General features: G+C 38.4%; 1 pseudogene; it reads left to right on the top strand.

Annotated features, from left to right (window-relative positions):
* Positions 1-21,571: 21,571 nt before the first annotated feature.
* LOC118549418 (transmembrane protein 230 pseudogene) lies at positions 21,572-22,477 on the top strand (annotated as a pseudogene).
* Positions 22,478-27,171: the final 4,694 nt, after the last annotated feature.

Below are 27,171 nucleotides of genomic sequence, written 5' to 3'. Positions count from 1 at the left end.
AAATGTGGAGGGTGGTCTGGCTACTGGGCCCTGCCTGAGAGCACATCTGATGATCCCTGGCAAGGGCATGGCGATGGAATACACCTGATCATATTTCACAGTGGTAAGTCATTGCGTGTGCTACAGGAGACGATTAGCTCAGGCTGGGAAATAGCTACTACCCCTCCATTTGTCCAGACTGGTTAACAATTTATGCTGGGTGAGGAGAAATTAATTTTGACCTCATTCACTTTATTGCTTGTGAAATCATGGCAGTCACTCTGGACTTTATGTTTAAGAATTTATATTTGTAGGGGCACCTGGGTGGCTCAGTTGGTTAAGTGACTGCCTTTGGCTCAGGTCATGATCCTGGAGTCCCGGGATCGAGTCCTGCATCAGGCTCCCTGCTCAGCGGGGAGTCTGCTTCTCCCTCTGACCCTCGCCCATCTCATGCTCTCTCTCTCAAATAAATAAACAAAATCTTTAAAAAAAAAGAATTTATATTTGTAGGTATTTTAACATTATCACAAAACTCCTTTAAATGACCAGGCACATTTCAAATGCTAATATGCAATTGTTAATGAATTAATAATTCTGTGTCTCCAGAAGCTGGAGCCATGTGTCAGAATTAGCTATATAAAGCATGTGACTCATAAATCCAGGTATTCAGTATTCCAGCTCGGGAATCCCATTTCCGCTGGGCTGAGGATTAGCATTGGGAACAAGTCTTCCTTTCTTCCTTCTACACATTTATTTATTCAACAGCATGTGCCCTACTAAATGCCAGAGTACTTGAAGGACTTTGAGGTATCCTGGCATATGGTATTATATATATATTTTATATACATGATATATATCTCTCTATATAATGTATGTATAACATATGTAAGTATGTATAACAAATATATGTTATGATATTATGTATGTTGTATATAGATATATATTACATGTCCATATCTGTATCTATCTGTCCATCTATCTATTTATAGAAAGACAAACTCCATACTAACAAGTTAGTAACCGATAATAATTCAGTCTGGTAAGTGTTACGATAGGGGCACATGCAAGGAGCTGTGGAGTATGGGAGGATGGACTCCCTGGGAACACGCGGTTGGAGCTGAGTTCAAAGGGAGATGTAGGTATTAGCTGATGTGCTCTTTGTGTGTGTATGAGGAGGCTGGGGAACACAGGGGGTAAACAGTATTTGGGGTAGAGGGAGACTTATATGCCAAGTGTCAAAGACAAAGTATATCTTCTCTAACTGTTTTTCAGTCAGGATTTAGTTAGGAAACAGGCCATAATGAGTATTTTAAACAGAGAGTGCATAGCATAGAGAATTGGTTTCATAGGTGTTAGAGTACTAAAGGGACAAAAAATGTGACATTGTGGTAATCCAGAATTAGAAATTGCAACCTCTAAGGTTGGTAGGAAAGAGTGAAGTCAGCCAGAGTCTAGAACATACATACAGGGCTGCAGTTTGGAGGGGCCCCTTGATACTGATGTATTATCTGTTTTGTATGTTGCTGGATTTACTTTGCTAATAATTTATAGAGGGTATTTCACTGATATTCCTGAGGAATATTAGTGTGTAATTTCCTTTTCTTGTCAGATTTTGAATCGGGTTTCATAAAATGAGTTGGGAAGTTTATCCTCCTGATTTTGGAAATTGTCTATAGGAATGGTATTATTTCTTCCTTAAATGTATTATGGAATTAATCAGTGATGTCATGTGGGCCTGGAATTTTCTTTGTGGGAATACTTTTGGTTACTAACTCAATTTTGTTAATAGATATCAAACTAATAGAGTTCTTATTATTTATATAAGTTTTGGTAAATATTATTTTTGAAAGAATTTGTTGGGACGCCTGGGTGGCTCAGTCGGTGAAGCATCTGCCTTCAGCTCAGGTCATGATCCCAGGGTCCTGGGATCAAGTCCTGCATCAGGCTCCTTGCTCAGCGGGGAGCCTGCTTCTCCCTCTCCCTCTGCTGCTCCCCCTGCTTGTGCTCTCTCTCTCACACACACAAATAAATAAAATCTTTTAATTAAAAAAAAAGAATTTGCCCATTTAATCTATGTTGTCAAATTTATTAGCATGGTGCCGCAAAGGGCTGGGGATGCTCATTGCTCATCTACTCTTCCTCTCCCAGTTAGAGGAACTTTTTTTTTTTTTAAAGCTGGGGAGTTCCTTTTTGGTGCTAAGCAATGCTGGCTTGGGGGAAGGGATGATGTAGGCAAAATGAAGCTGTCGTCCTCTTTTTGTGTGGTTATTCTCAGATTTTTTCATTCAACTGTGTTCTCGAAGTTTCTTGAGTGGAGTCCAGAGCTCTGTTTCATGCTCATTGTTAGCTGTTTAATTATTGATCTTTGGTGGGTAAAAAGTATTCATTGTTTAATTGTTTGATTATCTATTATCTTAGGTCAAATTGGCTAATTATATTGTTTAAGTCTTTTAAGTTTTTGCTGAATTGTTGTCTTCATGTATTTTGAAGCTAAATAATGTACATACATAAAAGCTGTGTTATTAGCTGTGTACAAATTCAGGATTATGCTTTCCTTTGTATCATGAAAGTTTCCCTTTTTCTCTAGCATTACTTCTTTCTTTCCTTCTTTTTTGACTGAGAAAAATGTAACTTTAATAACTAAAACCCATAGCCTTACATACCAGGGATTAACAAACTATAGCCCATGGGTTGGCCAAATCTGGCCTGCCACCGATTCTGGCCAAATCTGGCCTGCCACTTGCCAGTAAAGTTTTATTGAAACACAGCCATACCCATTTGTTTACCTATAGTCTCTGTCTCCGTGGCTGTTTTACAGCAGAGTTTAGTTGCAGCAGAGTCCACGTGGCTCCTAAAGCTAAAAACATTTACCATTTGACCCCTAATTCAAAAAGTCCATAGACAACTGCTATATACAAAGAACAAGCTTAGTAGATTTTTAAAAATCTCATCTAAAATAGCAAAGTGTTACTTATTTCTTTTTTTAAAAATTTTATTGTTATGTTAATCACCATACATTACATCATTAGTTTTTGATGTAGTGTTCCATGGTTCATTGTTTGCATATAACACCCAGTGCTCCATTCAGTACGTGCCCTCCTTAATACCCATCACCAGGCTAACCCATACCCCCAACCCCCTCCCCTCTAGAACCCTCAGTTTGTTTCTCAGAGTCCATAGTCTCTCATGGTTTGTCTCCCCCTCCGATTTCCCCTCCTTCATTTTTCCCTTCCTGCTATCTTCTTCTTCTTCTTCTTTTTTTTTTTAACATATGATGTATTATTTGTTTCAGAGGTACAGGTCTGTGATTCAACAGTCTTACACAATTCACAGCGCTCACCATAGCACATACCCTCCCCAATGTCTATCACCCAGCCACCCCATCCCTCCCACCCCACCCCCCACTCCAGCAACCCTCAGTTTGTTTCCTGAGATTAAGAATTCCTCGTATCGGTGAGATCATATGATACATGTCTTTCTCTGATTGACTTATTTTGCTCAGCATAATACCCTCTAGTTCCATCCACATCATTGCAAATGGCAAGATTTCATTCCTTTTAATGGCTGCATAATATTCCATTGTATATATATACCACTTCTTCTTTATCCATTCATCTGTCGATGGACATCTTGGCTCTTTCCATAGTTTGACAATTGTGGACGTTGCTGCTATAAACATCGGGGTGCACGTACCCCTTCGGATCCCTACATTTGTATCTTTGGGGTAAATACCCAGTAGTGAAATTGCTGGATCATATGGTAGCTCTATTTTCAACTTTTTGAGGAACCTCCATACTGTTTTCCAGAGTGGCTGCACCAGCTTGCATTCCCACCAACAGTGTAGGAGGGTTCCCCTTTCTGTGCATCCTCGCCAACATCTGTCGTTTCCTGACTTGTTAATTTTAGCCATTCTGACTGGTGTGAGGTGGTATCTCATTGAGGTTTTGATTTGGATTTCCCTGATGCCGAGCGATGTTGAGCACTTTTTCATGTGTCTGTTGGCCATTTGGATGTCTTCTTTGGAAAAATGTCTGTTCATGTCTTCTGCCCATTTCTTGATCGGATCATTTGTTCTTTGGGTGTTGAGTTTAAGAAGTTCTTTATAGATTTTGGATACTAGCCCTTTATCTGATGTGTCATTTGCAAATATCTTCTCCCATTCTGTCGGTTGTCTTTTGGTTTTGTTGACTGTTTCCTTTGCTGTGCAAAAGCTTTTTAATCTTGATGAAGTCCCAATAGTTCATTTTTGCCCTTGCTTCCCTTGCCTTTGGCAATGTTTCTAGGAAGAAGTTGCTGCGGCTGAGGTCGAAGAGGTTGCTGCCTGTGTTCTCCTTTAGGATTTTGATGGACCCCTGTCTCACATTGAGGTCTTTCAACCATTTTGAGTCTGTTTTTGTGTGTGGTGTGATGAAATGGTCCAGTTTCATTCTTCTGCATGTGGCTGTCCAATTTTCCCAACACCATTTGTTGAAGAGACTGTCTTTTTTCCATTGGACATTCTTTCCTGCTTTGTCGCAGATTAGTTGACCATAGAGTTGAGGGTCCATTTCTGGGCTCTCTATTCTGTTCCATTGATCTATGTGCCTGTTTTTGTGCCAGTACCATACTGTCTTGATGATGACAGCTTTGTAATAGAGCTTGAAGTCCGGAATTGTGATGCCACCAGCTTTGCTTTTCTTTTTCAATATTCCTCTGGCTATTCGGGGTCTTTTCTGGTTCCATACAAATTTTAGGATTATTTGTTCCATTTCTTTGAAAAAAGTGGATGGTATTTTGATAGGGATTGCATTAAATGTGTAGATTGCTCTAGGTGGCATGGACATCTTCACAATATTTGTTCTTCAATCCATGAGCATGGAACGTTTTTCCATTTCTTTGTGTCTTCCTCAATTTCTTTCATGAGTATTTTATAGTTTTCTGAGTACAGATTCTTTGCCTCTTTGGTTAGATTTATTCTGAGGTATCTTATGGTTTTGGGTGCAATTGTAAATGAGATCGACTCCTTAATTTCTCTTTCTTCTGTCTTGTTGTTGGTGTATAGGAATGCCACTGATTTCTGTGCATTGATTTTCTATCCTGTCACTTTACTGAATTCCTGTATGAGTTCTAGCAGTTACTTATTTCTTAAAGTCTATTTTGATAATATTAAGATAACTATACCAGCTTTCTTCTGATTGGTGCTTGTGTGGTTTATTTTGTTCCCATTCTTTCCTTTCAATGTAATTGTACCCTTATGTTTTAAGTGTGTCCCTTGATAACAACATGTATTTGGATGTTTATTTTTTATTTTTTTCCTTTTAAACTCAGTTTGTTTCCTCCATTTACTATTGTAATCACTGATAAGGTGTTTTTAGGACTATCATCTTTGTCAACGTCTAGTATAAATCCATTCAGCAGGCAACTCTTTTTGTCCAATAATAGCTGTGGGATATTGCCATGTATTTAAAATATACATTGTCAAGGGTAAAGAAGGATCAATGCGAGTAAGAAAAGCGGATTTAATTTTTTCTTCCACAAATTGTAATTCCTTTTCTGCTTCCGCAGTAAGCTGTCGGGGACTATGAATATCAGAATTTCCTTGTAATGTATCAAATAAATTATGTAATTGATAAGTAGGGATACCTAAAGATGGCCGTAACCAATTAATATCTCCTAATAATTTTTGAAAATCATTCAAAGTCTTCAAATTATCCCTTCGTATAGCTATTTTTTGTGGTCTAACAGTATTTCTTTCTATCACATATCCTAAATAATTTATAATACTTCCTTTTTGAATTTTTTCTGGAGCAACTACCAATCCAAAAGGAATAAAATACTCTGGCAATAATTTTAAGATTTCTTCTAACTCATTTTGATGGGGGCTAGCAAACAAAATATCATCCATATAATGAGCTATATACACCTGAGGCCACTTTTGACGCACGGGACGCAAGGCAGCGTCAACATAAAGTTGACACATCGTAGGGGAATTCATCATGCCTTGAGGCAAAACCTTCCATTGAAACCTTTGGTGAGGTCCCTGCCTATTTATAGAAGGAAGTGAAAAGGCAAAACGCTTCCTATCATCTTTATGTACAGGGATAGTGAAAAAACAATCCTGTAGATCAATTACCATTGTATGCCAATCCCTCGGCAAGGCAGCCGGTGAAGGTACCCCAGGCTGGAGAGCCCCCATGGGGAACATGGAGTTATTAACTCCACGTAAATCTGTAAGTAAACGCCATTTACCTGAAGTTTTCTTTATGACAAAAATTGGAGAGTTCCACGGAGAAGTGGAATGTTCAATATGTTGTTTTTGTAATTGCTCTCTTACCAATTGGTGTGCAGCAGCCAATTTTTCCTTAGTTAATGGCCATTGTTCAATCCACAAGGGATCTTCGGATTTCCATAATATTTTAATAGGTTCCATCTATAATCAAAATTCCAGGTGAGCTCCCCACTGTTCTAAAACATCACGGCCTAAAATATTTAAAGGAACATCTAAAATATATGGTTTTAACACGGCCAGTTGCCCATCCTGGGAGGTAAATGTTACAAATTGAGTGGCTAAGCCAATACTTCGGACAGGTGCCTTGCCAACTCCTTTTATCTGACAAGGAATCTCATTATAGGGGATATTTTCAGGCCAATCAACAGTTTTGATAATAGTGATATCTGACCCTGTATCCAACAAGACAGTAATATCTTTCGTATTCAATTTAACTGTCATCAAGGGCTGCATACGAGTTATTTGTGTAGCCCAAAAAACACATTTTTGATCCGTACTGCCAAACCCTCCATGCCTGACAGCGGTAGTCTGACCTATGGGGAGATAGGGTAATAACAATAACTGGGCAATTCGTTCTCCTGCTTCAAAGGACACATCAACTAGGGAAGACATAAGAACTTGAATTTCTCCTCTGTAATCAGCATCAATTATACCTAAGTGAACAGTCACTCCTTTTGATGTCAAACAAGAGCGACCTGTTAATAGAGCAAAAGTGCCAATTGGTAAGGGTCCATAAATTCCAGTAGGAATTTTCTGAGGTCTATCCCCTCCTTTTAAAGTAAATGGCCTTATGGCTGGTATGTCCACTGCGGCACTGTGTTGGGTAGCTGGGCTAAGGGAGAATATGGTTGGTTTCCCCTGTTCATTTGTCCTGGGCCCGGGGTAGGGCCCGAAATCGAGTTTCCCTGCGGCTTTTCTGCAAAACTTGTATTTAATTTAGTGCGACATTCTCGAGCCCAATGTTTTCCCTTCTTACATCGTGGACAAATTCCAGGTCCGCGCCCTTTGTCAGGTTTCTTTTCTTTACAGTTCCTTTTCAAATGCCCTAATTGACCGCAACCAAAACATTTCATGTTCTCGAGTTGCTTAGATTGCAAGGAATGCCAGGTAGTGGCCATTGTTTCAGCAAACAGCTGCATCTTTCTACTCTCTGATGTAACATCCTTACAGGCCTTCATGAAAGCATTAATATCTCCTGTATCTTTAATAGGCAATATAATTCTCTTACAATCCTCATTAGCATTTTCATATGCCAGCAGTTTTAACAGCTGCTGTCTAGCTTCTTCCCCTATGACAGTTCTCTCCAAGGTTAATTTTAATCGTGATAAGAACTCGACATAAGGCTCGTTAGTCTTTTGAATAACCTTAGTCCAAGATCCATAATGTTCTCCTTTTGGGTGAATACGATCCCAAGCTTCTAAACTAATTTCCCGTAATTGATCATGGATTTCTTCAGGGGTAATAACTTGAGCAGCAATATCAGAATATTGACCTATTCCCGCCAACATTTGATAAGTTATAGCCTGGACCCGAGGATTGTTACTTAAAGCGTTCTGACGAGCCTGATCCATACAGAGCTCGGAGAACCACATCTGCCATTGCAGATATTCAGGCTCCTTTAAGAGAGCTCTACAAAGGACTCTCCAATCTTCTGGAGCAAAATTATTATAATGTCGAGCTATACCTAGAAGTAGCTCTTTGACATAATGTGATTGCGGTCCATATAGAGTCACTGCCTTTTTCAAGCGACCAATATCATCTATTGAAATACCTTCATAATATGGTGCTTGTGCTACTCCCTGGACCGGGGGAGGCCTAATAACCGGAAAGGCAAAGATAGGTCTGTCATCCTCACTCTCATCGTCATTATCCTTTAACGCATCAAGCTCAGCTAAAGCAGCAGAAAGAAAAGGATTTTTGGGAGAAAAGGCTAGCGCGGGCGGCAAAGGCGGAGCGGAAGGCCTTTTCTTAGATTCCCCCGCCATGGTCATGACCCGCTGAAAAACCTTCCATAAGTGCTCGGTCTCGGGATCCGACGTTACTTTCAGTTTCGATTCATCGCTATCGCACTCATTAGGTTCGCGAGGCAGTGCAAGCTTAAAGGCATCCTTTTCTATTGCCTTTTTCTCATCTGTATCAAGGGGAAGGTCCTGTATCGAAGGAGCCACTTCCTTCTGAAAATTCTCAACCGTGCGATCATCCTCCATTGCTCTTAACACTGTAAATATAATCGACCAGATGGACCAAAATCGTACAGGAATCTTTTCCCCCTGCCTCATGGCCTTTTCTACATTATGGCGGACCCGCCGCCAATTATCCACCTCCAGGGAGCCCTCCTCGGGAAACCAAGGATTCCAGTCTCGAACCACTTTCAAACACATCTCAATATCAGTAGAAGCGACAGTAATGCCATAGACAGCAAGTGAATGCTTCAGCATTCGAACATAAGGAGTAGAGGTTTCTTGTCCCATGACCCTGTATTGTATTAAATTACTCACCCTTCCTGAACGTCCTTCAGGGTCCCTGTTCGGGCGCCAATTGTCAACGTCTAGTGCGTTGGGGTCCCTGGGTAAGGGTCGCGAAATCACCGGGACACAGGGGATGCAGTTGCAAGTGCTGCCTTTGCTCTGCATCCCCTGTGTCCCGGTGATTTCGCGACCCTTACCCAGGGACCCCAACGCACTAGACGTTGACACATCTTGATATTTTATTTCTATTTTTGCCATCTGTTCTTTGCCCTGTTATTCTCTCTACCTTGTTTTGTATTAATCAACTATTATTTTTACCATTTCATTTTTTTACCTTTATTAGTTTATTAGTTTTAGATTCTTTGTATTTTTTAGTGGCTACCTTAGCAATTTCCATATAAGCTTTCTTGCTTATTATAGTATTTTGTACTTCAAACCATGAAAGAGCTCAACATTAGTTTATCTCTATTCTCTTCCCAAACTTTTTGGTATTGTTCTCATATATTTTATTTCTACATGTATGAAAAATTTGCATAAAAATATTACTATTGTGTTTAAATGATCAATATATTTTATATTGACCACATAGATTTAAACTTTATGATGTTCTTCATGTTCTATTATAGTTTCATGATTTTATTTGAATCAATTTTTTTTCTCCACCATGAAGAACTTTTTTTTTAGTTTCCACCAAGCTAATTAAGATTTTTAGATTATTTTCTTTAATTTTATTTTATTATGTTATATTAATCACCATACATTACATCATTAGTTTCTTTTGTTTTTTGTTTTTTTTTTAAAGATTTTATTTATTTATTTGATAGAGACACAGTGAGAGAGGGAACACAAACAGGGGGAGTGGGAGAGGGAGAAGCAGGCTTCCCGTGGAGCAGGGAGCCCAATGCAGGGCTTGATCCCAGGACCCTGGGATCATGACCTGAGCCGAAGGCAGACGCTTAATGACTGAGCCACCCAGGCACCCCTACATCATTAGTTTTTGATGTAGTGTTCCATGATTCATTGTTTGCGTATTAACACCCAGTGCTCCATTTAGTACGTGCCCTCTTTAACACCCATCACCAGGCTAACCCATCCCCCCACCCCCTCCCCTCTAGAACCCTCAGTTTGTTTCTCAGAGTCCATAGTCTGTCATGGTTCATCTCCCCCTTCGATTTCCCCCCCTTCATTTTTCCCTTCCTACTATCTTCTTTTTAACATATAATGTATTATTTGTTTCAGAGGTATAGGTCTGTGATTCATCAGTCTTACACAATTCATAGCACTCACCATAGCACATACCCTCCCCAGTGTCTATCACCCACTCACCCCATCCCTCCCACCCCCCACCACTCCAGCAACTCTCAGTTTGTTTCCTGAGATTAAGAATTCTGAAGAACTTTTTGGCGGGTTTTTGTAGTGCCAATCCATTGGTGGTGATTCTTCTCAGCTTTTGTTTGTCTTCTGATATCTTTATTTTTTAATCTTCATTTTTCCCCCTTTTAGTCACCTTTTTTGATATATAGTTTGTGGACAAAAAATGTATCCATTTAAAGTGCATAATTCAATAAATTTGAAATATATATACACCCATGTAATTATCATCCTAATCAAAATATAGAATAATTTCATCACTCCAAGGAGTTCTCTGATGGCCCCTTAATGTCGCACTTTTACCCTCTCTATGAATAGACTGGTCTGCTTTTTGTCACTATAAATTAGTTTTAACTCTTTAGCCTTTATTTTTGAATTATAATTTTGCATGCATAAACTTTTAGGTTGACTGTCCCCCACCCCCCCCACCTTGTATAGTAAGAGGTCATTCTATCAACTTTTGGCTTCCATGGATCCTGTTACAATGTCAACTGAAGCCTTTCTGTTGCTCATTTCAAAGTGATACATTTTTATTCTCTGTTTTTAGAACTTTCTCTTTGTTTTCTATTTTAAATATACCTACTTTTTTATACAAGAAGGATTTAACATCTAATGAGTTTTTTTGGTGGCTTGGTCCTGTATTATGTAGTAGTTCAGAAAAAGCAAAAGTTATCAAATACACTCACCACTTTTGTTTTACAGCATTACTGAGGTGTAATTTAAATACCACAAAATTCACCCATTGTAAGTTTACAATTCAATAGGTTTAGTCAATTTACAGAATTCACTAAATCACCACAATCCAGATTTAGAACTTTTCTAGTACTCAAAAATTTTCCTTTAAGGCCCTTTGCTGTCAATTCCCATTTTATACAGTTCGTCCCTGCCTCCTTTTTCACACAATGGCAGAGCTGCTTTTTGTCTGTATAATTTGTGTTTTTGGTGGATATTTCATATAAATAGAATTATACATGTAGTTTTTTATGTCATGCTTCTTGCACTTAGCATAATGTTTTTGAGGTTCATCCATGTAAAGGGTCTCATTCCTTCTAAGGACTGAATAATATTCCATTGCATGGGTATATCAGAGTTTATCCATTCACTAGTTGATGGACATTTTAGTTTGTACTATGATAAACAATGTTGTTATGAACATTCACATACAAGTTTTTCTGTGGACATGTTTTTATTTTTCTTGGGTAGATTTCTAAGAGTGGAATTGCTGAGTCATATGATAAGTTTATGTTCAACTTTTTAAGAAACTGCCTAACAATTTCAGCTTTTTAAGAAATTGCCAAACAATTTTCCAAAGTAGCTGTACAATTTTTCACTCCTACTAGCATTGTATGAGGCTTCCAGTTTCTCTGCATCCTCACCAACACTTGGTATTATCTCTTTTTGATTATAACTACTCCAGTGAGTGTATTATAGTATCTCATTGTGGTTGTAGTTTGAATTTTCCTAATAACTACTGATATTGAACACTTTTTCATATGATTACTAGTCATTTGTATGTCTCTCTTGGTTAAATGTTAATTCAGGGTTTTGCTCCTTTTAAAATTAGATTGTATGTCTTATTATTTAGTTGCAGATGTTCTTCATATTTTTCTACATACAGGTTTTTTATCAGGTATATAATTTAGAAATACTTCCTATGAGTCTGTGGTTGATATTTTCATTTTATTGATGGTATTCTTTGAAGTGCAGACTTTTTTTTTTTAACTTTAATGAAGTCAAGTTTATCATTTTTTTTCTTTTTAGCTCATGTTCTGGTGTTATATCAAAAAATTCATTGCCTACCCTAAGGTCACTCGTATTTAATTTTTTTCCTATATTTTCTTCTTTCTATGTAAATGTCTAAGGTCTAAGTTCTTTTTAATATTTTTGCATATGAATATCCAATTATCATAGTGTCATTTGTTGAAAATATTACCCTTTTCCTGTTAAATTGTTGAAAATCAATTGGCCATAAATATAAGTGTTTATTATTGAATTCTTGGCTCTGTTCCATTGGTCTGTAGGTCTCTCTTTATGCCAGTGCCACACTGTCTCAATATAAGTAAGCTTTAAAATTGGGTAGTGTAAGTCCTCAAATTTTGTCCTTTAAGAAAAAAAAGCACTTGGTTTGGTTATTATATGTCTTTTGCATCTTCATATAAAATTTAGCACCAAATTGTTAATTTCCACAAAAAATCCCACTGGAATTTTAATGAGGATACTATTGAATTTATAGATCAATTCTCTGCCTGATTTTAGAATTTTTATCTTTGATATTTGTCAATTTAATTCAGTTGTGCCTAATTATGGATTTTTAAGCATTTATCCTACTGTGTTTTTTTTTTGGATCTGTGGGTGGTATTTTTCATCAGTTTTCAATATTTACAGCTATTATTTTCCCCTGCTTCATTCTTGCTCGCCTCTCTTTCTGGGACTTTCTCTCTCTTTTTTTTTTTAAAGATTTTATTTATTTATTTGACAGAGAGAGACACAGCGAGAGAGGGAACACAAGCAGGGGGAGTGGGAGAGGGAGAAGCAGGCTTCCCACAGAGCAGAGAGCCTGATGTGGGGCTTGGGCTCAGGACCTGGGATCACGACCTGAGCTGAAGGCAGACGCTTAATGACTGAGCCACCCAGGCGCCCCACTTCCTCTCTTTTTTTAAAACTGATTCCCACTTTTACTCCTATTTTCCTCTTCTTCCCTTTTCTTTCTGCTATTTTCTTTCTTTCTTTTTTTAGTTTGGATTTTTTTCTATTGATTTGTCTTGCAATTCATTAATGTCTTCCTCATGTGCTATTCAGAACCAACAATGAGATTTAAATATCAGATAGCGTATTTCTTAGTTATAGAAAAATGTGTCTACTTGTTTCTTTTTTATAGATTCAGATTCTTCATATTTTTCCTCAGTTTTCTATATCTCTTCTTTACATTCTTTCACATTTCCATAAAAGGTTAAAAATTTTTTTCTAGCTTTACTGGGATGTAATTGACACATAACATTTTGTAAGTTTAAGATGTAAAACATGTTGATTTGATACATTTATTTTTATTTATTTTTTTTAAAGATTTTATTTATTTGAGAGAGAGAGCAAGTGAGAGCAAAAGTGGGGGGAGGGGTAGAAGGAGAGGGAGAAGCAGACTCCCTGCTGAGTAGGGAGCCCAACAGAGGGCTCCATCCCATGACCCTGGGATCATGACTTGAGCTGAAGGCAGACACTTAACTGACTGAGCCACCCAGGTGCCCCTTGATATATTTATGTATTGTAAAATGACTAGCACCACAGCACTAGCTAATACCTCTATCATATCATATAATCCTCATTATTTTTGTAGTAAAAAGTTGTGGTAACAAGTTTCAAGTATATAATACATTATTGTTAACTAAAATTGCAGTGCTGTGCATTACATTCCCAGAACTTACTCATCTGATTGGAAGTTTGTACCCTTTGACAAACCTCTCCATCCCTCTTCCTTCCCTTCAGTCACTGGTAGCCACCATTCTACTATTTCTGTAAGTTCATTATTTTTAGATTCCACCTATGAGTGAAATCGTACAGTATTTATCTTTCTTTGTCTGACTTATTTCACTTAGTATAATGCCCTCACTGTCCATCCATATTGTCACAAATGGCAGGATTTCCTTTTTTTCTCATTGCTGAATTAATATTCCAGTGTGTGTGTGTGTGTGTGTGTGTGTGTGTGTGTGTATCTCACATTTTCTTTATCCATTCATCCACTGACAGACAACTTGTTTCCATATCTCAACTGCTGTGAATAATGCTGCAAAAAACATGGAGTGCAAATATCTCTTTGAGATTCTGCTTTCATTTCCATTGGATATATACCCAGAGGTGGGATTGCTGGAGCATATGGTAGTTTCATTTTTAAATTTTTGAGGAACTTCCAAACTCTGTTCCATAGTGACTACATCAATTTGCATTCCCTTCAGCAGTGCACTAGGATTCTTTTTTCTACTCATCCTCATCAACACTTGTTATCTCCTGTCTTCTTGATGACAGCAATTCTAACAAGTGTGAGATGAGGTCGCATTATGGTTTTGATTTACATTTCCCTGGTTATCAGTGATGTTGAACATCTTCTCATGTACCTGTTGGCCATTTATATGTCTTCTTTGGAAAAAAAAAATCTATTTAGTTCCTCTGCCCATTTTTAAATTGGATTGCTTTTTTGTTATTTAGTTACATGAGTTCTTTATATGTTTTGCATATTGGTCTCTTATCAGAAATGTGGTTTGCAAATATTTTCTCCCATTCTGTAGGTCGCTTTTACATTTTGTTGATTGTCTCATAAAAGTATGTTTAAGTTTTGCTTATTGTGGTTAATATCTGAATTATCTTCTGTTTTATGTTTTTTCTTTTGATTGGAAGTTATATTTTTCTAACTCTTTATGTACCTAGCAAATTTTTGTAGTATGACAATGTGAGTAAAAGAACCATGGAGGTTGTAGATGATGCTGTTTTCCATTAAAGAAGGTTCTCTCTTTATTCTGTTAGGTAAATAGTTTGATGGGCACATCTAGTCATGGATGATCTGTGATGGGACTGGGTTAGAGTTTTTCTAAGATCTAGTTTACCTCTGGTTTATCCCTGGTTGAGTTGTTTGTGGGTCTCTGTCTCCTTGGTGTTAACATATTAGGAGGATTCAATTCTGACCACTGGAGGTTTTGAGCATAGCTCTTTAGGTTCTTGCCCTATATAGCTTCAAAATCTGGTAAATGTGTGAAAGGCAACTAAGTAAGTCATAAAATACACTCTTGTGGTATTTTTTATCCAAAGAACCAAGAAACTGTGAAAGGTTTTACTCTGCCTTTCCAACTTAGCCCCTCCAGTTTTGCAAGCTGCCTCAGAACTCAAGAACTGACCCTTTGCAAAAACTAACCTTGTATCGAGGGCTTCTCTAGTTTTTAATACAGGTCAGCACCTGTGAAGCCTCTAAATTCATAACTTCTTTCCTCAGTAGAATCCCTCTCCAAGGGCCAGACTCGATCGTCATGCCTATTTTGGAATTGTAACATGACCCCAGGAAAGAAAATGGCTGGTGATTGTTAACTCCCTTAGGAAAAGCTCTTTGGATTCTGAAATTTAGGGCTAGTACTCATTGGTTCCACACTTCCCTGATATTTTTAAACATACAATTTTTGCAGTTTATTTGCTTTTTCTCCCCTAGTTGCAAGAAGAATCACTGACCTGCCACAACTTACTACACATTTCCTGGAAGTGAAGTTCATTTCCTGTCAAAGAGAAAAAGAGAAGTGAATTCCATCTCTATTAACCAGTAAGTTTATTTTAGATACCAAGCAAAACTCTAGAACTTATTACAAGACAGGTGAAAGAGTTATTATAAAGGGGGCACCATAAGATATATCTAATATAGGGTCATTGAGAATATATTATCACTGAATAGCTCCATTTCTTTTTTTTCCTTGTCAAGGTTACAGGAAAAATAGATACAGTTTATCTGAAATTTACAAAGACATTTGACAGAGTTTTTAATGATATCCTGGTTGTCAAGGTGAAGAAATGTGAGGTTGATGCTAATACATTTAGATGGATTTACACAGTCAAAGGATCAAACCCTATGACTCGGGATGACTTTTTGAAGAGATCAGTGTGAGTTTGAAGAAATGTTTTTGTGAATGTAGCACAAAGCTTGTTATCGAGACCACTGAGTAGATTTGAATCAACGAATTTGATGAAGACAAAGATAGCACACAGATCATGTACAGTCAGAGTAAATTCCAGTAAACTGAAAGAATCGAGAACCAAAATAATTTCAGCAGGTTGCAACAAATAAGGCTTAATGGGTACAAATGTAGTATCCTACATTTGGATAAAATAATAACTGTTAAAATGCAGGTTAAGAAAGACATGGGTTAACGTGTTTAAAAATCACTTGGGGATTATTGTTGGCACGAGCTCAGAATGAGTCAACAGTGTGGTATGACTGCCAAAAAGGCCAGTATGATTTAGGGCAGCATTTAGTAGAGTATAAGGTACAGAATGAGGCAGCTGATGAATCCATTGTACTGAATATTCCTTGGACATATGCTGTTGCAATATGTTCTGAGCATAATACTTTCAGAGGGGGACCGTATCTGAGGCTCACCCAGAGGAGAGTAGTCGGGATATAAAGGTGGGGAACATAAAGACAAAAACAGTGGAAAGATATAAGAGTGTCTTACGTGGGGAAGAGAAGATTCAGTGAGATATGAGAGTTGTCTTCGAATGCATATAGGATTGTTTTGTCTTTGAGGGTAGAAGCAGAACAGAAAGAGAAAAAGCTTGCATTTCTAACATTAAGAAGCACTTTCTCAAAAATAGTTATATAGGTGTCTGAATTTTGAACTGGGCTACATGGTTTAGTTGTGAATATCTAAGACTTCTCAATCAGAAAGAACCAGACACTTGTGTCATTTATAAGCTCTGTGATTTCACCTAATCTTTCAGACTCTCAGTTTCGTTAATTCTAGAATGGGGACAATAATAGTACCATGTCTATAGTTATGAAGATTAAGGGAAATAATTCAGATGCAGTGCTTGCCATGGTGTGTGGCACATTTTACACGCCCAATATATGTGAAGTATTCTTAATGTACTGGGATGTGGTAAGAAAAAGAAAAAGAAAAAAAAAAAAGCACCTGCCTCTTATACCGGCCATAGTTTTACTTCAGTAAGTAGGAAACCAAGTCCCAACTCAGAAATTAGACTTAATGCCTGAAATGTAGGTGCCAGAGAAGCTGACTTAATCTGATGTTACCATTAACAGTCTACAGACCATGAAAGCTAATTCTCGAAGACTTTTCAGGTGTTATTTTCATGTAGGTCTTATGCTTGGATAAACTCGTACTGTGAGTTGACGCAACATCCATTTATTTATTCCTTCTAGGTGGCCAGTTTTTACAGAATGGCATGCATGTATGCAAACATGCACCTTGGATTTTGAGGATACACCCCATTTAAAAAATTTACTCCTTTTTTCCTCAAAGTACATCATTACACACATATATAAAGATGTGGTTGGAAAATACAGGCAGAGTTTATACATGTCACACAGCTGTGCTGAGATAGTCACAATCATTTTCTGTAAGAAGCATGGTTCAAAAATACTGTGAGGTATCCTTTTATGCTCAGCAGCAAAGATTAATATAATCTTATGTCCTATGAGAAGGATACAGAGCAAAGGTAACTTGAAACTCTGGTGGGAGTGTGAACTGATACAACCACTGTGGACATCAATTTGGTAATATCTATTAAAATCAGAGAGGGATACACTCTCTGACTCAGCAAGTCCGCTGCTCTATATATGGCAGAAAAACTCTTGTATGTGTGCGAAAACAAACTATAGAATGTCCCTTGTAACATTCAATCTAAATGTTTACCAAGTGAAGGAAGAGTAAATAAATTATGGTTTAGTTATCTGAATGAATGCTTATACCACAACTAAGATGAGTAAACTAGTGGTACATCTGTAAGCATGGATAAATTAAAAAAACATAACATTGAGTGAAAATACTCTTTGTGGAATGATGTATACAATATGATTCTGCTTGTAGAAAGATTTAACCGTAAAGCATTATTAAATAACATCTATGGTTATAAATATGGAACAAATATATAGAACCATTCATGATGAGATTTATTTTAGAGGAAAGTAAGTAGAAGAAGGGGGTGGGGCTTAATTCTTTCTGTAATATTTTCTAAAAGAGGTAATTCTGAAGCAAATGTGGAATAATATTAATATTTGATAAAGCAGGGTATTACGTTCATAGGAGTTCATGATATTCTTTTCTTATCTGCATATTTAATATATTTTCACAAAGAGAAAAGAGACTCTCTTTTGCATGTCCTTACTCACTTTTCTTTAGATTTATTTATGTTAGAGAGAGACAGAAAGAGAGTATGTGCGCGCACGCGCGAGTGGGGTGAGGGGCAGAGGGAGAGAATTCCCGCTGAGTGGGAAGCCGGACCCAGGGCTGGATCTCACAATCCATGAGATCATGACCAGAGCTGAAACCAAGAGTCAGAGGCTTAACCGACTGAGCCACCCAGGAGCCCCTTGCTCACTTTTTCTTGAAATGGCTATGAGAAGACCTAGGGGCCCACTGGGTGGGCCAAAAAGAAAAAAAAAGAAAATTGAGGTCAAAGTGCTAGCTAGCAATTGAAAGTACTCATCCCTTATATATCTAGTGTGGTTTTAAGTAGTACAATAAGATCATGTGTTAAGATTCAGAAAGCCTGATACTGTTCCTGTGGAGAGGTTTAACTAAGAATAAGTTTCCGTTGGGGAGGGAATGAAAGATTAGTACAGACAAGGGAAGGCCCAAGGAATGTCTTAGTGGGGGGCTTCTGAGGAGATCCCTGACCAGTGTGGGGGTCAGAGTAGAGACCCTGTGCACTTGAGGAGGAGAATAAAGGTAGCGTTAAAGAAGGAATTGCAGATGAGAAAGGCTTGAAGCAACTTCATACATCTGCTTGGGGTAATCTGGTAAAAACTACCCTAGAAAATCCAACCACCCAAACAAAAACAGCTGGGAGTGTGGCTTACTGCTTAACAAAGCCCATGCTACTTTGATCAGTAGAAGAATGGGACTTGCCTAAATGTCCAGATAGCAACTTCGTCTTTTCTCTGCAGGGTCCTGCTGAGCAGAGAGGCGATCCTACTCTGTGCCCTGGAGCAGCTAGTGGAGTGAATGGATTCCCAGTGTCAGGGGCTGAAGTTCTAATTAGAATCCTCTTTCTGGCTTTGAGCGAACAGCCTACATTCACTTCCCAGTGCCACTGGGGAATAATGTTCCATATTCAGCAAGAATTGCCCTCTTTACATGTATGAAATGTTTTTGTATTTGAAACTAGTGGTCTTGTATTTTTGTGGGTGTGAAGCAGAGTGGTTTTGAGGGTTCGTGGTAAGTATATCTTGTCATATAAAAGCATCGTGAGCTCTTAAAAAATGGCATCTAAAAATTAAACTGGGCCTGCCCTGGTAATGCTAGAGAAAGAAGCTTGGGAATTTAAAGATGGATTGGGCAACTTTATAATTGAGAGGTTTTTCCAGTTTCTATGTTGTATGGATTTTAATATTTAAGGAGGGATGGAGGAGTTGGTAGGGGAACATGAAGAGAGCTGCAGAGGTGATGATAGTGTTGGAAAAGCTTCCTTGGTTCCCCAACATGGACAGAGGTTTATCCTATCAATAATGCCCATCAGATTATTTCTTTTTCACTTTAAAGAAGATTTAAAGTTTCCGTTGTTTAGCCTGTACTGCCTTCTCCTGGTTGGTGTTGGATTAGCAGCTAAAATATAACAAAAGTAAAGCTTGTGTGAATGAATCCGCATACAACACAGATGCTGTGTGCCAGACGACCCTGCCTGCCCATTGCCATTTGCTTCGATCCTGAGAATATATCCAGGTACGGAGGGGCCGCCTTGGAACCTCGGTGGTGCGGTCTCTCGACTCTTGTCTCTGTGATCCCATGTACAGGTTCATAAAATATCTCAGTAGAACACTTAGGCTACTCCCAAACCGAGGAAGGCACATGTGCGCAGACTGGAGTGTCTGATTTGTCCACTACTAAACGAGGGGGGTTGTATAGACTGTGAGGCCCTACTGATATACTTAAGCCTGTGAAGGGACATTTCTTGTGTGCCCTCAGAGTGGCTTCTAATTTAATTTCTATGGCGTGGCCGGAGTGTAATGAAGAGGTTAAAACTATAGTCTTCAGAATCACAGACAAACCTCCATTCAAAGAAAAGGTAATTGGTCCTTTCTCAGTGAGAATTACCCTGCTTAATTGTCAGACAGATTTTGATACTCTGAGAATTATACCTATAAAGTGAAAGAAAAGGAAGAGACTGAGAAAAAGAAGTCAGAAAGAAAAACTTATTGACTTTTGAGAAGAAAAAGCCAAAGCTTTATACACGCACGTGTGCACACACACATGCATGTATGTATAACCATATATATGTATATATATCATATTATACCTGGAAATTGTGCAGTGTATGCAGCCTACCTGTGAGGAACCTAAAAGATGGAAAAGGATCAGGAAATGCTGATACGAAGAAAAATATTGGAGATGGGGAGCATGGTTGAGGTCGTCCTTACCCTTCCGTTAGAGCGTCCATGCATTCAGAAGTGCAGGAAAGGAGTGTGTGGATGTGGCGAGGCCATAAATCAAAGTCCAAATAGTGGAAGCTCGAGATCTTGAGCCAAACCAAGAATGAAAAGCAGGTTGTGTCCAACTACACAAACTGAGGCAGAATAGGAGCTCAGTAAACACCAGGAAAAACAAGTGGAAGTGAGAAAGCCAACATACTGCCATATGGGGAAGAAGCTGGTGGAACACCAGAGAAACCGGTCTGGGTCAAATTCCAAAGAAGACCTAGAGTCACAGAGGGGAGCAAAACGTGCACACACTGGGCTGAGACAGAATTTAATTTCATAGTTTCTTGTATTTCCAAATGACTTTTTAAAAAGATTTATTTATTTTATTTGTTTTGGGGTGGGGGAGGAGCACAGACTCTGCCCTGAGTGTGGAGCCCCACACGGGGCTTGATCTCAAGACCCTGAGATCAGACCTGAGCCAAAACCAAGAGTCAGACGCTGAACCAACTGCGTCACCCAGGTGCCCCTCCAAATGACTTTTAATTCCTAGTCCCTCCACACACAGAGGTTCTACACTTGGAGAGCCTAAGGCAGCAAATGCTCCAATGGAATGTTGTAGGTAAGATATTAGCTATCCTACTGAGGAGAGATTGCTGATAAATATGTGTATGATATATTATAGGAATGTGTGTATGTATAAGATCATTATGTCCAAGTAAAAGTTGAATCACTTTGGTTTTGTTTTTTCTTAACTAGTTATTTTGTCTTTAAAGTCTCAGAAAAGAACTCCATTTGTGTACTTTCAAACCAGAAATAAAGGTTGACTTAGACAACCTTGGAATAAACATACGGGCATAGTAAGATAAGGTCCCCAGGATCAGTCCTCAAACCTGGTGGCCCACCAATCCTATACCTTCGCTAAGAATTGGTTTAGGATCAGGGACTATTTCTACTTAGTAAATGATAAGGACAAAAAAGATCACAAAGGCATGGTGGAGCTGAATGATTATCTATTGTTCTTTAGAATGCAAAGATACAGGGGAAACTTACCTGTGGTTTGGTATAACAAAGCCTGGAACTCAATTAATATTACCTAACAGTGATAACATGAAAATAAAATTAAAAAAAAGAAAAAGAAAAAGAAAATCCTTTTGATTGCTCCCCATGCCAAGCCTCATAGCCTTTCCTAGAGACCCAATGAAAGCTAAAATAACTAATTAAGAAAATGAATGAAAGTCAAGCCAAACCATGAGAAAATGATCCAGGTTAAAGTACATGACCAAGAGTTGGGTGAGGCACGCCACGAGGCCTCAGGCGCCTCTGCAGCCGACCGTGGGCGAGCTGTGGGCGCACAGGTGGCCGGGCGCAGCGCTCCGACTGTGGCTGTGTCCGTGGGTTATGATGCCGTCTCGTCCCAGCCTGGCGACTGGAATCCCCAGTTGTAAAGTGAAATACTCAAGGCTCTCCAGCACAGACGATGGCTACATTGACCTTCAGTTTAAGAAGAGCCCTCCTAAGATCCCATCTAAGGCCACTGCGCTTGCTACAGTGCTGTTTTTGATTGGTGCCTTTCTCATAATCATAGGCTCCCTCCTGCTGCCTGGCTTTATCAGCAAAGGGGGGGCAGACCGGGCCGTTCCCGTCCTGATCATTGGCATCCTGGTGTTCCTGCCAGGATTTTACCACCTGCGCATCGCCTACTATGCATCTAAAGGCTACCGGGGTTACTCCCACGATGACATTCCAGATTTTGATGACTAGCACCAACCCTCAACCCTGAGGAGAAGAGTCACAGATGGGACTGAGACAGCTTTTAGATACTGAGCAGAAACTGGCTAAGGGCTAAGGAGTTCTGCAGTTTGCAGATGTTAAACTAAAGAATGGCCAGATTTTATGGGTCCATCCTCAGGATGTCAACTGAGCTTACAATTACAAATTAACTAATTAGCACATGCTCTATTTTTCATCTCCTGGCTCTGTCAAAAGCTGACAAGTTTTTCCCCACGAGTATGTATCTTGGAAGAGTAGCAGTGTTAATGGTGTGGGAAAGCAGGAGGTTACCCTGTACTGGAGAGTGTTACTGCTGCCACCCTTTTGAGAGTTCAGCATTTCTTTTAAATAGTCCTCATTGTCAGTTCTGGTAGCAAATGGAAGAATTTAATATGTTAAATTTCATATTACTAGTAATTTATTTTGAAAACATCTAAGTATCTTACCCCTACACTCATCTATCACTTTGTGTTCTAGTGGAAGACCTTGGCAAATCAAATGTCAGTGTGTGGGTGCATCTGTAATATTTTTTACTTGTTTTCTTATTAATAGCAGCCAGGACTTTTTTTAAAAAAATTTTTATTGTTATGTTAATCACCATACATTACATCGTTAGTTTTTGATGTAGTGTTCCATGATTCATTGTTCGCGCATAACACCCAGTGCTCCATGCAGAACGTGCCCTCTTTAATACCCATCACCAGGCTAACCCATCCTCCCACCCCCCTCCCCTCTAGAACCCTCAGTTTGTTTTTCAGAGTCCATCGTCTCTCATGGTTCGTCTACCCATCTGATTTCCCCCCCTTCATTCTTCCCCTCCTGCTCTCTTCTTCTTTTTTTTTTTTCTTAACATATAATGTATTATTTGTTTCAGAGGTACAGATCTGTGATTCAACAGTCTTGCACAATTCACAGTGCTCACCATAGCACATATCCTCCCCAGTGTCTTCACCCAGCCATCCCATCCCTCCCACCCCAACCCTCACTCCAGCAGCCCTCAGTTTGTTTCCTGAGATTAAGAATTCCTCATATCAGTGAGGTCATATGATACATGTCTTTCTCTGATTGACTTATTTCGCTCAGCATAACACCCTCCAGTTCCATCCACGTTGTTGCAAATGGCAAGATCTCATTCCTTTTGATGGCTGCATAATATTCCATTGTATATATATACCACCTCTTCTTTATCCATTCATCTGTCGATGGACATCTTGGCTCTTTCCACAGTTTGGCTATAGCAGCCAGGACTTTTTAAAATCTCAGAGCAAGTTTCCAGAAGGTAAACACTTTCTCTGTTCACAGTCTTTGGTCAGCTTTGATTTGGTCCACCAGTAAGTTGGCCAACATATAATTTGGGTTAGTCTCTTCTTTGTAGATCAAGATGTTCTGTATATCATGCCTTTAAGGATTGGACTTTGGCTGTTTCCTAAGGAAAAAAAATGTAGGTGATTGTTATTTAGAGATTATAAACCTGTTGTTAGCACCTTGCATTATGATGTCATTCTTCTGAAGATTGTAAGACTCAGCCTGGATCCCTAGATGGACTAGACTGCCTTAGTTTGATTCTGTTTCCTAGGTTGCACAAAGTGACATATTCAAAAGAAATTAAAATGCCAAAATCTAAAAAAAAAAAAAAAAAATAAAGTACGTGACCAAGCAGGTGGCTTCAGTTCTAGTAGAAATATTTGGTAGCTAGGAGCGAGATGAAAATGGAGTATTAGTAATTGTCATTTTCCTTCATAGTTAAGATACGTAAAACCAGTGAGATATTCCATAGCCTGTGAAGGCACAGCCTCTAATTCTTTTTTTTTTTTTTTTAAGATTTTATTTATTTATTTGAGAGAGAGAGAGCGCAAGAGGGGGTAGGGTTAGAGGGAGAAGCAGACTCCCCGCCGAGCAGGGAGCCCGATGTGGGACTCGATCCCGGGACTCCGGGATCATGACCCGAGCCGAAGGCAGTCGCTTAACCAACTGAGCCACCCAGGTGCCCACAGCCTCTAATTCTAAGAGCCAATTTATTTTACTCTAATTGGAGAGGTTGGAAAGACTTTTGAGATTGTTATTTTAAATGTCTTTTGCTATTAAACTGTGGTTAGGAAATCTGCTCAGCCAAAATGATGCTAAAAGAGCATTAAGTTTATGAGTCACGAAAGCCAGAATGATTCCAATTAGTTTCCTGCACTTTAGCACAATGGAAGTCTTTAATACACAATGAGACACTGCTTTAAAATTGATACAAGACAGGAGATCAGAATCTTGGCTTCTCTCCCCACCTTGATTATTGACCAAGTAAAGGTTAGGTGGCCTATTGTGTTGATTCATTTGAAAGATTGCTCTTCTGTAGACAGAGGTTAACAATGGGCATGTTTGGGTCTTGCAGTGCATAGAGTAAGTTATTGTCTCTTCTGAGTGAAGTCTTTTCTATGTAAGTAGCAGGAATGAAAGCACTGTGGGTCTGATTTCCTCCCAGGCCCTTATTTGACTTTTCCTCTTTCCTCCCTTCCTCCCTTCCTCCCAACCCAATGCTCCTCCTCCTCCTGCTTCCATTTTTACCTTTCAAAGTTATCTACAAAGTTCAGTTTAACCTAATTCCATCTGGTCCCAGTATTCTAAGTAGAAAATGGCAAAGTAGGCTATGGAAGGCTCTTGCCTTTAAAGGGATTAATTTGCACAAATTAAATACTGACATGCATGGATTTCCAGGAGCCCTGGAGGTTGTTAACAGTACTTACTCTCAAGGTTTTTCAGGTTTTTTTTCTGTCCCACATATTATTCCACAAGGTTCAGAAACAAGCCTTGTATCACTTGAGATGCATCACTCAGATGCCAAGGAAACTATCTGGCTAATAGGCCAATGGGTCTTACATAGTATTTCTTTTAGCAGAAAATTTAATGTGGAAAAGCCAAAGGACTTACTTAGATCTCTGTCATCAGAGTGGAGGAAATACAATTTCAATAATGTGCCTTTCCCCCAACTATAAATGCAATATATATTCATTTAATGAAACTTATAAAATGCAAAATAGTACAAAAACGCAGAAAAGACAACTGTAATCCCACAACCAAGGGAAAACCCATCTCGGTCTTATGTCATGTTTCTTTCCAGGTTTTTAAATCATTTTCATATTTTGGATGGAGTCATATACTACAAACTATTTTGTATCTTGCTTTTGTACCTTTGTATTATATATCATTATTTTTCCTGTTATTAAAAATTTTTAGAAAATTTTATTTTTAGAGGTAGTAAATAATTCCATCATGTGGATGGATCATAATTTACTTAACCATTTTCTAATTCTGGATGTTTAGATTGCTTTTATTTTTATATTATAAAAAACTGCTAAGCATTTTTATACATACATTTTGTGACATTATTGAGACTCCTGTATGCAGACTTACTTGAATCAGAATCTATAAATATTAAGGCTTTTGATACATGTTACCAAACTGCTCTTGAGAAAGGTAGGAACAATTTACCGTCCCAGCATCTATATTTGAGATCTGTAGAACACCATGGTTTTTCACTGGCATATATTAATTTACAGTTTTTTAATTTCTAAAATTGAATATGTTTTTTGTTTTCAAATATTTATTGGCTGTTCTTATTTCTTCTTTTGTGAATTGCCTATTTGTAGTCCTGACCCATTTTTCCATTGAGTGTTCAACTTGTTTTTATTCATTTTATAACAGTTGCTTATTTATCAGACATAATACAGTTTTCTGTAATAAATATTTCCTCAGTTTGTTAAAACTTGGATTGTTTTGGATTTTTTAAATAGTTTTTGTAATTGCCTACAGGCAAATGAAAACTTAAGTATGTACGTAGTAGTGCTTACAAAGCCCTCCTCCATCCCAGTGTTTGGCAATCATTCATCTAAAAGTATTGACTTTTGAGAAGAATGTTGATGGCTTGATGTTTTGGATGAATATTCTTCTTTATATCACTAAAGTATTAATCTGTACTTAGTTTTCAAGAATTTTATTAGGAATAAAGATAATTTTGCCTCATACCTTTCTAGCATATTTGGAAATGCTTATATAGTCTTTCTTCTTTGACTTAATGATGTGATGATTCAAGGTAATAGATTTCTCTATGTTGAAACATCTCAGCATTCACAGGGTTTACCTTTGCTTAGTCACAATGCTTTATTCTTTCAATAGTCTTTGGATTTGATTTGCCAATATTTTAATCTAAGATTTTCCTAGATATCCACAAGGAGATTATCTGTGATTGGTTTGTCAGATTTTAATATTTGGATAAGGAATATGTTTATTCCATAAACTGGCATGAGAAGATAGCCACATTTTCCTGTGGTCCATAATTACTTTCTCCTTAAATGTTTTGATTCATAAAATAATTATGTCAGACATCTTTGGAGGGATGGGTCAGGGGACAATTTCATACTTTTTTTATACCTTCCAGTTTCTTCTGCAGATATTTTCAGGTCTCAGTATCTTTTGGAGTTGGTTTTTTAAATTTATATTTTCCTTTCTGCCTTCTTTATTCATTGGTTCTTTCAGCAATATTGATTACCTATTTTGCACCAGACACTATTTGTGGTCAGAACAGTGGAAAGATCAAAGGAAGACAGAGGTGAGGCAGACATAAAGAGTTCCCATTGCAATTCTGGTTCCCTGGGAGATGGACTTGGAACCTTTGAGATTTGTGTGCAGAGTACACTGTGAATGTTGAGGGGAGCAATATTGGGCAGGGGGAGGAATGGACTGGTAGCAACAGAGGCTTTAGCTGATACTATAGGGAACTCTGGAGTTAGGATGGCTCTGCAGAATTTTCCCCAGTTGACCAGTCATTATGTGTGCACTGCCTCCAAGGAGGGAAGTGTGACTTTGGGTGAGGGGCTCCCTTGGGCCTTGCACAATTCCCATTCCTGGAGAGGGTGTCCATATGTATTCACATTCCTGGCAGCAGGTAAGATGGGTGTCCCACTCCTGAAGAAGGATCTCTTCTTTGATTCTACATTGATTGATGATTGCAGCTGCAACATTATTTGTACTGTTTAAGAACCATCCTGTTTACTGTGATTATATCCCATTAACCATCCAATGTTTATGTTGTCTTTTCAGCCATTCTCTCTCTTTTTCTCCCTCCCCACCCCCAACCTCACCCCCTGCTTATTCTGCTTGGAGATTTATTTTATTCATATTTTTGAAGAACTGTCATTTAGATTTATTTA

This window comes from Halichoerus grypus, chromosome 3, assembly GCF_964656455.1.
Source record: "Halichoerus grypus chromosome 3, mHalGry1.hap1.1, whole genome shotgun sequence".
Taxonomy (NCBI): domain Eukaryota; kingdom Metazoa; phylum Chordata; class Mammalia; order Carnivora; family Phocidae; genus Halichoerus; species Halichoerus grypus.
Note: the sequence above shows the minus strand (reverse complement) of the source record. Positions and strands in the feature narration are given on the sequence as shown.